Below are 14,457 nucleotides of genomic sequence, written 5' to 3' on the forward strand. Positions count from 1 at the left end.
CAAGAAAGCCATACATATAAATTGCTTCATGGACATTATTAAAATGACAAGAAATTACTCTTCTTCCACAGGAAAACTACTGTGACAGTCTAGTTAATGGGTCTTGTCTTGTACATTGATTTTAAAACAACTCGGTTGTTTTAGTAATGGCTCATACTTACCTTAATTTTCTAAATGGCTTGGAGAGTTTTAAACTATTGTGACAATGAAAGATGAGTTAGTTGCAAGCTCTCACAATATAAATTAAGAAGGAGGTTAAGTAAAAGGGGGATAATCCAAAATTAACAAACTCGTTTAGTCAATGAGTTCTTTTATCCCACAGCTAAAAAAATAATCTGTAGGCCGAAAGGGGGAAATTATCTTTGTCATAGATTGGGTATTGCTCAGTGATAAATTTACCTGCATTAGTATCATCTCCACAGCCAGTATCTCTACTTTACATCATCTAATACTTGAATGCAGCAATAATCAAGGCAAACTAAGGATTCTTGAAATCTTAACAGGAAGATGGTGCCTACCACCCTCTGTCAGTTAAGAGACCAAGAAGCTTAGAGAACTCTGGCGTGACTTTTTAATGGCCTTCACTAGCACATTGGTCAGTACTTGGGATGGCACAATTTTAGGATTTTAATAGCCTATGCGTCTTCCACTATTGATAAGGAAAAAGATGAAAATGTCAAGTTCAAATGATTTTCTCATGACTGAAAATAGTAATAGGCCTATTAGCCAAGCAAGGAAGAAACACGAACCAAACAGGGCTCAAATGTTTATGCAACCTTAGCCACGAAAGGAAGGCCACCAATCAATGCCTATTATTTTTTAGCTAGATACCTCCAATAGTAAGAGCATAATCTCATGAATCCGGTTTTCCTTTCTGTTCCTAGTTCCCCTGGTTGTTCTCATCCGTAAGTGAGCATAAATACAAGATTGGCCTCATAGATTTTTGTGGACCTTGGTCATTGAAGTATGCATATTGGAGTGATTTAACCCACTGATTTTCTTAACTTTAATTGAAAGGGTTTCGTAGCAACATGCTGCCTTTAAGAGTCTTATTAGTCCTAGCTTATCTACATATGCACTTTGGGTGGGGGGAGGACCCTCCCTCTAATCCTATTAGTAGTAGAGGCAGATTTCATTTAACTGGTAGGTATCTCCAGATGTGCTATCAATCTCCCTCAGCAATTTCTAATGGAGTTTATTTTACATAGTTCCTGATCTGCCTTAGAGATTAAGGCAGGGCAGAGAATGGAAAGCATAAAAATGCTACGGAGGGGGAGCATTTAAGACATGGCAGACAACTGCCTTTTGACTACAATAACTAATTTGCTTTTTTCCATTCCAAATATTATTAGTAAGAACACAATCTGTGCCCTGCTTTGAACGCCACATCAGACTGGAGAAGGCAGGGCTTTTTTCCTTGAGTCTCCACATTTTGTTGGCCCAAACTGAACACTGAGCTTGTTAGTATGAAATTGTAGAGGACGCTAGTCTGTAGATTTTGATGGATACAGGTTGTCCTCCACCTAGGGCCATTTGTTTAGTGACCGTTTGAAGTTACAACGGCAATGGAAAAAGTGACTTGTGGTCCTTTTTCACACTTAGAACCCTTGCAGCATCCCCCATAGCCATGTGATCAGAATTCAGACACTTGACGAGTGGCACGTATTGACGAGCGTTGCACTGCCCCAAGGTCATGTGGATCACCAAGCAAATCAACGGGGAGGCCAGATTCATTTAATGACCGTATTACTAACTTAACAACCGCAGTGATTCACTTAACAACTGTGGCAAGAAAGGTCGTAAAAAGGAGAAAAACTCACATAACAACTCTGCTGCTTAGCAACAGAAACATTGGGCTCACTTGCATTCATAAGTCGAGGAATATCTGTAAGCTTTTTACAAAAAAAAGACATGGGATTTTGCAAAGGGTATTTGTTTCAATGTGTTTCCTTCACACAGGAGCTGCATGGAAACCCATCACTGAGAGAAGAAGACTTGTCTGTTCCTGGCAAAACAGTGTATATTCAAACTAAACTTTCCCCAAGTGAAGTTCTCTCTTTGTTGGGACCCGTACTGTATCTTACCATTCAATTTGTGACAAACTTTCCCCAGTCCATCTGCTGATTTGAAGAAGATTACTGACCAATGTTCTAGTTCAGGGGTCTTCAAACTTGGCCCTTTTATGACTTGTGGACTTCAACTCCCAGAATTCCTCAGCCAGGCACGCTGGCTGAGGAATTCTGGAAGTTGAAGTTCACAAGTCATAAAAGGGCCAAGTTTGAAGACCCCTGTTCTAGGTTCCTGACCATCTATTATGAGAGAAAGATCATCATGCTGTGTGACTGTTTTTGGTTTAATGTGATGCATAAACCTAACTAAGATGTCCATGGGCATCCACAGAGAGGGGCAAGGGAGGAAATGCAGACATGTACCGTACATAATTATGTCATCATGCAAATTATATCATAGGTACTTGTTCAGACATATCATAGTTGCAGTGTTTGCACGACATCATGATACACCTGTTATGTCGATGTCATCATGATTTGGTTACACATATTGCTAAGAATAGATTTGCATTGCCTGTGACCCAGACATCTTATTCAATAAACCATGGTTTAAAAATATTTGATTTAACATTATATGTAGATAGTATGTAGGTATAGAACAATGTGAAGAACATTGTGATAAAGGAAGGCAAAAACCATTAAGGAAAGTGAAACTACAATTTATCCATGGAAAAGGAGAAAGTATGAGGGGAAAAAATCAGAATAAACCTGCCTTGATTCTATTTGGTTTAAGAGAAGGCAAAGGGAAATGTTGGCAGTTTTTCAATTTTTTATTATTACAGCCCACAATAATTAAGCAGTATTCCTACAATCCTTGTAGTACTGGTTTCCTGACCTGTCCTGCCTTGGAGGGCTGACAATGCAATTGCCAGATTTGGGGTACAAAATTACAAATTACCACTAGATGGCAGGAAAGATATGTTTTTAAAAAACTCTTTGCTGCCATCTAGTTAAGATCTGGATTTGGGCTGTCCAAATTTCAAAAACCTTCCCACTATCTCTGTGTGATACTATCAACTAGATTGATCAGACCAGAGAATCAATTCCACAAGATTAGAACTATATTGAGGAAAAAAATTACATGTCTGGTGGTGTTTTCATCCCCTCCTTAGATTTTAATGAATCAGAGAACATACCTAAGGACATGAAATAGGTCTCTAGCATTAAGACTTCATACAAAGTATTATTTCATAATTAAGACACATATGTGACATAGTTAATAGATCTATATCCCACCTTTTTCTGGGCCAAAATTACCCAGCTGTTTTCCATGGTCAAAGGAAGAAACCTGTCTCTGTTCCAGCATGTTAACTACTGCACCAAACGGGCTCTCATATGACTAAGCATAAACACAAATCAATTGACCTGAAAACTAAGGAATTTGAACGCAGGAACTTAAGAAGTGGCATGCATTTTTTTCTAGGCCAAACAAGGCCTTGTCTAGAGAAAAAGAAGATTCCCCCAGGCTCAGAAAATTACTTCTTTGTAGCATTATTCCCCTATCATTATTATTCCTAAGCGGCAGCGTCCACTTAGGCTCAGAAAATTATTGTTTGGAAATATTTTAGTGTCAGGTCATGAACCTTGTCTTTCACTTGGAGTAAAAAGGCCCATAAACATAGTCAAATCTTATCTATTGATGAACATTGTGTCTCTGATTTCAAATTGCTGAACCTGTAAGGTGTTTTTGTTTTTTGTATGCTTTGATAGGTTAGTTCGATCTAATGTATCTAAAAGACACCACATTAGGTAAAGATGTCCTAGAGTCACAACATGCTTAGATTATTAGTCACATACATTATTGCTGCTGTTGTAGTTACCCTTGCTACCAGCACTGAGGTATTTAAACAGTGTTGGCAATTCCATAAATCTCCTCATCAGAAGAAAACAATCAGAGGGCAGCATCAGAAGTCACAAAAGGAAGTTTAACATATCTAATGTAATCCCCAGGCACATTAATAGGACCTCTGAAAGAAAATCATTTCCTTCCCTGAAATGTATTAAAGGCTAAATAAATCCTGCAAACACTTAGGGATACATTTGGCATTAAGCTGATAGCCATAGCTGCAAATAGAAATGAACTAAGTGTTGATCTTTAAATTTGCTAATCAAATGTAAGTTTCATTTCCTCTGCTAAATATCTGGATGCAAACAGGCACTAGTTGACTTTGAATAATGTCCTTCAGCAACCTTGATGCTATTTAATCCACTTTAGTAACTTATGCCGACTCAGAAGTCTGGTTTGTGTTACTACAGCAAGGGTGGCCGTGGAAGGGATGCAGCTGGGACTAAGATTAGATTTGTCAAATTCTTATTGTATTTTTTTTTAAAAAAATCTGACAGGCACTGAAGCTTGCTTGGAAGCAAGGCTGTTTGTTCTGGAATACTGGTCTCTAATCCAAAGAATGCAGAGTTTCTTTTTTTTAAAAAAAGGAGGAAAAAAAGTGAGACACATTCTGGATACACTCAGAGTTACATTTTTCTGATAGACTGAATATATCTGAAGACTTATAACAGAGAAAAGTTCTATGCGTGAAGAAACCCTGTGCTTAAAAAACAGAGAATCATAAGAAGGAAGAGAAGGAGTTCTGTAAAAGGCAACCTTCGTTTTGCAAATGGACAGTAAATGGGACTCCTAGGTCAAGGGGTTAATAAGGCATTTGGAGTGCTTTTAGTCTAGCAACGAACACCTTACCTACAGGCAGTTTTCATTATGCAGAAAATTTTCGGCATGCGATAGAACATACACCTTTCTCCTTCAACACTTCTGCAAATGATATGGGTTTTCTTTTCAAAGCTGACACCTTTTCATGTACTGTAATTGCACAGGGAGACTGTTCTCCTGCAGCTCATCAAGGCAAACCTGTTCACCATGGTCAACTATCAGAAGGAAGCATCAGAAGTCACAAAAGGAAGTATAAAACACCTGATGTTATTCCCCAAAACATTTTGGGGTGGGGCTTCAACTTCCCATTTTTTCATGCCAGTGCAGATTTCAAGATTTCATTTTTCTTTACAAGTCAAGCAACATAATATCTTTAATAACCCTTCTTCCCTTTCAAGGTTTAGAATTCGGATCACTAAGTTTCCAGTTCTTCGGCATTAATGTGGGCCAAAGTGATGGCGAATCGTTTCGGTTCAGTACGTCAAAAATTTGGAAAATGCCTAACTTGATTCAGCTGGAGCGCCATACTCTATGCGTGTGGTGGCAAACCTACACCACGCGAGCCAGAGCTGACATGCAGAGCCCTCTCTATTGGCATGCACGTCGTCGCCCCAATCCTAGGCCTTCAGCTGGGTTTTATAAAACCTTTTCGCTTTAGGCCTCCAACACTGTGGGCAAAAAATAAATAAATGGTGATGTCCTTTTTCCTGTATGAGTTCATGGTGACCTAACCCTAACTATAAATGGAATTTTCCTCCAATGGCATTTTCCCATGTATTTTACCACAAAACATAGATAGGACAGACTAGAAAGGGAAGTGCCATCCTAAACATATCCAAGTACTCCGGGTTTGTTGGCGTAGTCCATTTTCCTGTGTGAGTTCATGGTGACCTAACCCTAACTGGAATTTTCCTCCAAAGGGATTTTCCCATGTATTTTACCACAAAAGATAGATAGGGCAGCCTAGAAAAGCAAGTGCCCCCCTAACCATACCCAAACACTCCGGGTTTGATGGCAATGTCCATTTTATTGTATGAATTCATGGTGACCTAACCTTAACCCTAAGTGGAATTTTCCTCCAATGGGATTTTCCCATGTATTTTACCACGAAACATAGATAGGTCAGCCTAGAAAGGGAAGTGCCATCATAAACATACCCAAGCAGTTGGAGTTTCTTGACAATGTCCTTTTTCCTGTATGAGTTCATGGTGACCTAACCCTAACCCTAAGTGGAATTTTCTTCCAATGGGATTTTCCCATGTATTTTACCTCAAAACATAGATAGATCAACCTGGAAAGGGAAGTGCCCCCCTAACAATACCAAAACACTTCGAGTTTGTCGGCAATGTACATTTTCTTCTATGAATTCATGGTGACCTAACCCTAACCCTAAATGGAATTTTCCTCCAATGGGATTTTCCCATGTATTTTACCAGGAAACATAGATAGGGCCACCTAGAAAAACAAGTGCCCTCCTAACCATACCCAAGCACAACGGGTTTGTTGGTGATCTCCATTTTCCTGTATGAGTTCATAGTGACCTAACCCTAACCCTAAGTGGAATTTTCCTCCAATGGGATTTTCCCATGTATTTTACCACGAAACATAGATAGGTCAGCCTAGAAAGGGAAGTGCCATCATAAACATACCCAAGCAGTCGGAGTTTCTTGACAATGTCCTTTTTCCTGTATGAGTTCATGGTGACCTAACCCTAACCCTAAGTGGAATTTTCTTCCAATGGGATTTTCCCATGTATTTTACCTCAAAACATAGATAGATCAACCTGGAAAGGGAAGTGCCCCCCTAACAATACCAAAACACTTCGAGTTTGTCGGCAATGTACATTTTCTTCTATGAATTCATGGTGACCTAACCCTAACCCTAAATGGAATTTTCCTCCAATGGGATTTTCCCATGTATTTTACCAGGAAACATAGATAGGGCCACCTAGAAAAACAAGTGCCCTCCTAACCATACCCAAGCACAACGGGTTTGTTGGTGATCTCCATTTTCCTGTATGAGTTCATAGTGACCTAACCCTAACCCTAAGTGGAATTTTCCTCCAATGGGATTTTCCCATGTATTTTACCACGAAACATAGATAGGTCAGCCTAGAAAGGGAAGTGCCATCATAAACATAAATAGATCAACCTAGAAAGGGAAGTGCCCCCCTAACAATACCAAAACACTCTGAGTTTGTCGGCGATGTCCATTTTCTTTTATGAGTTCATGGTGACCTAACCCTAACCCTAAATGGAATTTTCCTCCAATGGGATTTTCCCATGTATTTTACCACGAAACATAGGGCAGCCTACAAAGGGTAGTGCCATCCTAAACATACCCAAGTACTCCGAGTTTTTTGGCGATGTCCATTTTCCTGTTGGAGTTCAAAGTGACCTAACCCTAACCCTAAGTGGAATTTTCCTCTAATGGGATTTTCCCATGTATTTTACCAGGAAACATAGAAAGGGCAGCATAGAAAAGTGAGTGCCCCCCTAACCATACCCAAGCACAATGAGTTAGTTGGTGATCTCCATTTTCCTGTATGAGTTCATGGTGACCTAACCCTAACGCTAAGTTGAATTTTCCTCCAATGGGATTTTCCCATGTATTCTACCACGAAAAATAGATAGGGCAGCTGGGAAAATAAAGTGCCTTCCTAACCATACACAAGCACTCCGAGTTTCTTGGCAATGTCCTTTTTCCTGTTTGAGTTCATGGTTATCTAACCCTAACCCTAAGCATTTTCCTGTATGAATCCATGGTGACCTAACCCTAAAACTAAGTGGAATTTTTCCTCCAATGGGATTTTCCCATATATTTTACCAGGAAAGATTGATAGGGCAGCCTAGAAAGGTAAGTGCCCTTCTAATCATACCCAAGCACTCTGAGTTTGTTTGCGATGTCCTTTTTCCTGTATGAGTAAATGGTAATGTAACCCTAACCCTAAGTGGAATTTTCCTCCAATGGGATTTTCCCATGTATTTTACCAGCAAACAGAGATAGGGCAGCCTAGAAAGGTAAGTGCCCTGCTAACCATACCCAGGCAGTCCGAGTTTGTTTGGCAAAGTCTATTTTCCTGTATGAGTTCATGGTGACCTAACCCTAACCCTAAGTGGAATTTTCCTCCAATGGGATTTTCCCATATATTTTAACAGGAAATGTAAATAGGTCAGCCTAGAAAGGTAAGTGCCCTCTTATCGATACCCAAGCACTCCAACTTTGTTGGCAAAATCCATTTTCCTGTATGAGTTCATGGTGATCTAATGTTAATATTTGCATCTGTATTTATAAAATTTCACAAACACAAACTGGTTCTTATGTACTTGAGAACATTACTTTGGAGCTGGGTTTGTCTGTATTTAGTAGAAACTCAGGCCTAAAAATAGATGGGAACATTTTAAAATAAAAGCAAATGATTAAATGTATTTTTATGAATGACCATTTCCAAAATAGTTTGGAGTAAATTTTTCTCTTGGCCAAAAATGCTAGATCAGAAACAAGTGGAGAAATTGCTTGGCATATCATACTGACAAAGTTTAATATTTATTCGGTATGCAAGAGAAACTCGCTAGTTCATCTATTGGGTCAGAAATATTCCAGAAATCATTCCTTATGTAAGACATTTAAAACTATCCATCAGCATAACTCGCCTTTCTGGAGATGCTGTTGTAAGCCAAAACATATTGCACTGAGTAAATTACTCCAAGGACTTTTATGTAATATGAAGGAAGATCAAGAAAATGTTAAAATATGAAACATTCAGGAATGCCAAGTTACAATATTTATTTAACTATGCCAAAATGCCTTTCTTTTTTTGCCATATCCATATTAATGTATCTATATTAATAGTTTTGTGCTCTGTTTGTAAGCCATGCTATTAGAATTCATGGGACTGTACTACACAACGTATCAGCCATTTGAAAAAAGAACTCTCGTGCAGTAGATTCTGCAACAAATCACAGTAATCCCAGAATGATGACATGTATGCAGTAATGCCATCACCTCAAGGCTGGCATTGCATTTGGGCATCCTTACGTTTGTTGTAAATTGGTAAGTCATGGCAATTAGTATGATGGTGTTATCATCATCATCATCATCATACACAGTAAGTGCAAAGAAGCTGAAGAAACAGTGGACCACCTGGTAAGTTTCTGTTAGAAGAGTGCACAGACTGACTACAAGCAGCGGCATGACACAGTAGCAACAATGGTGCATTGGAAGATCTGCAAGAAATATCATTTACCTGTAAGCAAGAACTGGTGGGACCATAAAATAGAGAAAGTCATAGAAAATGATAAAGTTAAACTGCTCTGGGACTTCAGAATTCAAACAGACAAGCACCTGCAACATAACACCCCGGACTTAACAATTGTCGATAAGAAAGACAAAAAAGTCTGGATAGTGGATGTGGCAATGCCTGGAGACAGCAGAATAGACGAGAAAGAACTGAAGAAGATAACAAAATACAAAGACCTACAAATAGAAATAGAAAGACTGTGGCAAAGGCAAGTAAGTGTAGTACCAGTAATAATAGGCACCTTGGGTGCAATCCCAAAACAACTGGAGCACCACTTGAACTCCATTGGCATTGACAAATTCACCATTAGTCAATTGCAAAAGGCGGCCTTACAAGGAACTGCTTCCATCCTGCGATGATATCTATAATACCATCAAACATCCACATCTGCCTATCCCAGGTCCTTGGTAAGGACTCACTAGGTAGACAAAAATGTCAAATCCAGTCTGAACATCTGGCTGACTGTGCAATGATCAATAATAATAATAAAGTTGGAAGGGACTTTGGAGGTCATCTAGTCCAACCCCCTGCTCAGGCAGGAAATCCTATACCATTTCAGACAAATGGTTGTCCAGTCTCTTCTTAAAAACGTCCAGTGTTGGAGCATTCACAGCTTCTGGAGGCAAGCTATTCCTCTGATTAATTGTTCTAACTGTCAGGAAATTTCTCCTTAGTTCTAGGTTGCTTCTCTCCTTGACTAGTTTCCATCTGTTGCTTCTTGTCCTGCCTTCAGTTGCTTTAGAGAATAGCTTGACTCCCTCTTCTTTGTGGCAACCTCTGAGATATCGGAACACTGCTATCATGTCACCCCTAGTCCTTCATTAAACTAGACATATGCAATACCAGCAACCATCATTATGTCCAGCATACGTCATTGTAAGCCTCAGATTGGCATGCTATAATTGATTGAATCAGGTGAATGGGTGCTGTTAGTATATCTTGACCACAGGATTACTTCCCCAAGACATGATTGTTGGATGGTTAACCAATTGGTCTCTAGGATAAAGCAATTCTATGCAGAAACTTAGGTTTCATGAAAGTTTCAAGAACTAGAACCCTCCAAATGATTCAGGATATTTAATTTAATTTAATTTTAATTTTATTAGATTTATATACCGCCCTTTCCCGAAGGACTCAGGGCTGTTTACAGGGCATTTTAAAATCACACCAATACAAAATACAAAAGTTAAAAGACAATTCAAAAGATTAAATTATCCCTGAAAATAAAAACCCCAGTTAAAAATTCTCAGCCTGGGCCGGAGAGCTCAAAGAGCCAGGTCTTCAGGTCCCAGCAGAATGAACGCAGGTCAGGGGCAGTCCTGAGCTCCATGGGTAGCTGGTTCCAGAGGGCAGGCGCACCCAGAGAAAAGGCCCTCTCCCTGGGTGTTATCTGCCGGCAGTCTTTTACCGGCAGCACCCTGAGAAGACCCTCCCTGTGTGAGCGCACTGGACGAAGGGAACTTGATGCTGGCAGCAGGTGTTCCCTCAAATATCCTGGAATATTTAGAATATTTAGAAACAGTGGTCCATTGACAAAGATTTAGTTAAAAATAATAATATACATATAATTAGTAAGTTTATTGAGTTAGGCAGGTAGTTCTTGACTTATGACCACAATTGAGCCCAAAATTTCTATTGCTAAATGAGACATTTGTTAAGTGAATTTTGCCCCACTTTACGACCTTTCTTGCTACATTCGTTAAGTGAACCATGGCAGTGGTTAAGTTAGGAACATGGTTGTTATGTGAACCTGGCTTCCCCATTGACTTTGCTTGTCAGAAGCTCACAAAAGGGAATCACATGACCCCGGGATACTGCAACCATCATAAATATGCTAAGCATTTGAATTTTGTTCACATGATCACAGTGATGCTACAATGGTTTTAAGTGTGAAAACAGTCATAAGTCACTTTTTTTAGTGCTGTTGTAACTTTGCCCAGTCACTAAATGAACTGTTGTAAATCAAGGACTACCTGTATATTATATATTTAAGTTATATATTTAAGTTTTAAATGAACTTTAACTTAAGTTTATTAAGTTATATATTGTAAAAAATAGAAAAGAGGGACCATTCCAGTGGTGGGATTCAGCTGCTTCTCACTGGTTCGGCAGAACCGATAGCTAAATTTTGCTGAGTTTGGATAAACGGCTGAATGCACACTATTTCCAGAAGCCCAGTCTAGGCCTCGGAAGCCTGGAAGAGGCCTCCCAGGTCTAGAACGGCCCACCAGAAGCGTGTGGGTGCCACTTCTGAAAGTCCGTTCTAGGCTTGGGAGGCATGGAGGAGGCCTCCCAGGCCTAGAACAGCCCACTGGAAGTGCATGGATGCCACTTATGGAAGTCCATTCTAGGCCTCAGAGGCCCACGTCCTGCATCCAATAAGAGAACCAGTTGTTCAGGTATTTGAATCCTACCACTGGACCATCCCTTGTCATATTCCTCTGCCCATCCCACCAGATCCAACAGAATGGGTATGTTATGGATTCCTGTATCTAGGGAGCTACATTTAGAGGACTTTAGGTGGTGGGGCCTTTTCTGCTGTGGCACTACATTTGGAATTTTCTTTCTCCAGAGATGAGGTGGGTCTCATCACCCCTGAACTTTCAAAGTTCCCTCAAGACCTAGCTATGCCAGCAGGCTTGGGAACCACAGGGGATCAATGAAATTGTGATTCTGTTATTATTAACATCCCTCCCTCAGTGATGGTGCAGTGGTTAGAATGCAGTACTTCAGGCTACTTCTGCTGCCTGCAGTTTGTCAGTTTGATTCTGACCGGCTCAAGGTTGACTCAGCCTTCCATCCTTCCCAGGTGGGTAAAATGAGGACCCAGATTGTTGGGGGGCAATATGCTGACTCTGTAAACCACTTACAAAGGGCTGTAAAGCACAGTGAAGCAGTAAATAAGTCTAAGTGCTATTGCTATTGCTATCTCTTATTTTCTTTTCCTGGTTTAATTCTACTTTTATAATTTTAATGCTCCTTTAATCATTAATGTATAATAGTTTTAGATAATTATTGATTTATTTACTGCTTTATTGTATTCTTGTCCACTGCCCAGAGTCACTTTTCATGACATGGGTTGCTATATAAATTCTGATTAATAAATAGTAATTATTTGGTCATCCTAGGAAGTTTATTGTTTCAGCTAAAATAAATAAATAAATAAATAAATCTGTCCATTAAAATAAATAAATAAATTTGGATTAACTGTGGACCCAGAAACTAGTTAACTGCCGAAACACTAAGAGCAGTCGACGAGCTGTCCTTTACTATCGGAAAGAAAAGCGACATAATTAATTTGCTTTTTATGTTTTTCAAATGATAGGAATGAAATGAGTATCAAGAGAAAGAGGTGGGGTGGTGGTGGGGGAAAGCACAGCTCTGGATCTTAGCCACATCTCTAGCTTCATGTATCTGGCCTTTAACAACAATAATTGTCATTACTATAGAAAGAATGAGGCTAAAGCTACCACAAATAACTTCTTCTGGCCAATGAAGTACAAGACAACCCTTTTGACTGGGAGTTGAAGGTTATGCGGTAGAAAACGAAATGCATATAACTCAGATGTCAATGATAGCTTTGAAGTACTGGGGGAATAATTAAGCTTCCCTATTAGGAGAACACGTTGTACTGAACATTTCAGAATCCTTCACTGGCATACAAAAGTGCTAACAATCGCTGAATTAAAGGTTATGTATCACCTAACAACAAGCTTTTGACAAATTACTGCAAGAAAAGGGGAGGGCACAATAACAAGGGTATAAAAGTTGAACAAGTGAAGAACTGAATACATGTACAGCCTCTTGTCTACCCAGAGAATTAAACTTTATTGTAACTTTTGCCAAAGTATAAATAATTCTTACTGCTCTGTGAAGTAAGACACCTTATGCGTATAAAATTGATCAATGTGTGTGTGTGTGTACACACACACACACATACCCCTTTTTAAAAAAAATTTCTCAATAACAAAGTTGTCTTTTTTCCTTTAAATAAGAAAAAAAAACCTCAAGGAATAATTTGTCATGATTCTAGGAAGCAGCTCACTGACCACCAGGCAGTCACATGAAACCAGATTTAGGAAATTATAAAATCATCAGTTAAGAACAGGGAACAGATTCATTTAACTGAGGAATCCTTGAGTGATGTATGCAAGGCTAAAGTTGTGTGTGACTTGGGCCTGTTCCCAAGGATCATCCCCTGATCCCTGTATGCTAGCTTCTGAAAAAGTCTTTGTGCATTCAATGTGAAAATCTGGGGGGGGAGGGGGGAGTTACAAAAGCAATCAGTTGAATAATCTGTCAACACATGATTTGGGCCCAATTACAATTAAAATTATAAGAGTGCTCACTGAAAATTACTTTCTAACAGATCTGCATGCAAAATGAATGACAATTATGGGTAGCCATGCACCTAGCAAACATCTGTATATGCGAGCAAAGAACAAGTGCACAGTCCTTTTTGTTCATAGCCTTCTCATTCCCCCAAATAAGAATAGAAAACCCAATTTGGTCTAATGACACCAGGCTAGGAACTAGGAGACTATGAGTTCTAGTCCCACCTTTGGCATGAGACTGGCTGGGTGACTTTGGATCAGCAACTCACTCTCAACCCAACCCACTTTACAGCATAATTTGGGGAAAATCGAAGGAGTGTTAGGTATGTCCACCACCTTGAGTTATTCATAACAATAATAAAGACAAACAAACAAAAAGTGGAAGGGGACATGTGTTGTAATACTAAAAAAAACCCTCAATCCATTTCAATAAAGCAATAAAATGCAGGTAGATCTTCATGCTAGGGACAGGTGCTCACAAACCTAGCTAACATAGATTTGCTACTTTTATAATCAGAAGTGCTTAATATTTCATCAGCAATACATTGCCAAGTTTCCAACATTTAACTTACTAATACCAAAAACCTATGCTAAACATAGGTTTGCTTCTGATTAGCCTTGGATCAAGTCTATCAGATTCTACACCATGCATGACCTTTGAATTATAGCAGAGATTAGGTAAGTATTCAAGCTGCTAGTTATTACCTATAAAAAGGGACAGGTTATTTGTAGGACTGCCTATGTCCAATTGCTGAATCCACCAAAGATGGAAGGATTGACATGTTCTAAGTCCCATCTGTTAGGTAGTTTAAATCTAGTGAGACTCAGGAGCCATGCTTTCTTTCAATGCTATATCTGGTCTCTAGAACAATATCTTCTGAAAGCCCAGATGGATCTGATTGGCCTTCCATAATGTGCGTGTTCCTCCAGACATTTGTGCTGGAGGAGGCTAGACAAACCTTGTCAGCTATATTGTTTGGTTATGGGCTTACTGACTAAAAGTGGAATGAGGTTTGTTCTGTTCTGTTTTTGAAACTCTATACCACAGGTGTCAAATTTGCCACATCACGTGACATGTCACAACGTATC

This window comes from Vipera ursinii (genome assembly GCF_947247035.1).
Source record: "Vipera ursinii genome assembly, chromosome: 1".
Taxonomy (NCBI): domain Eukaryota; kingdom Metazoa; phylum Chordata; class Lepidosauria; order Squamata; family Viperidae; genus Vipera; species Vipera ursinii.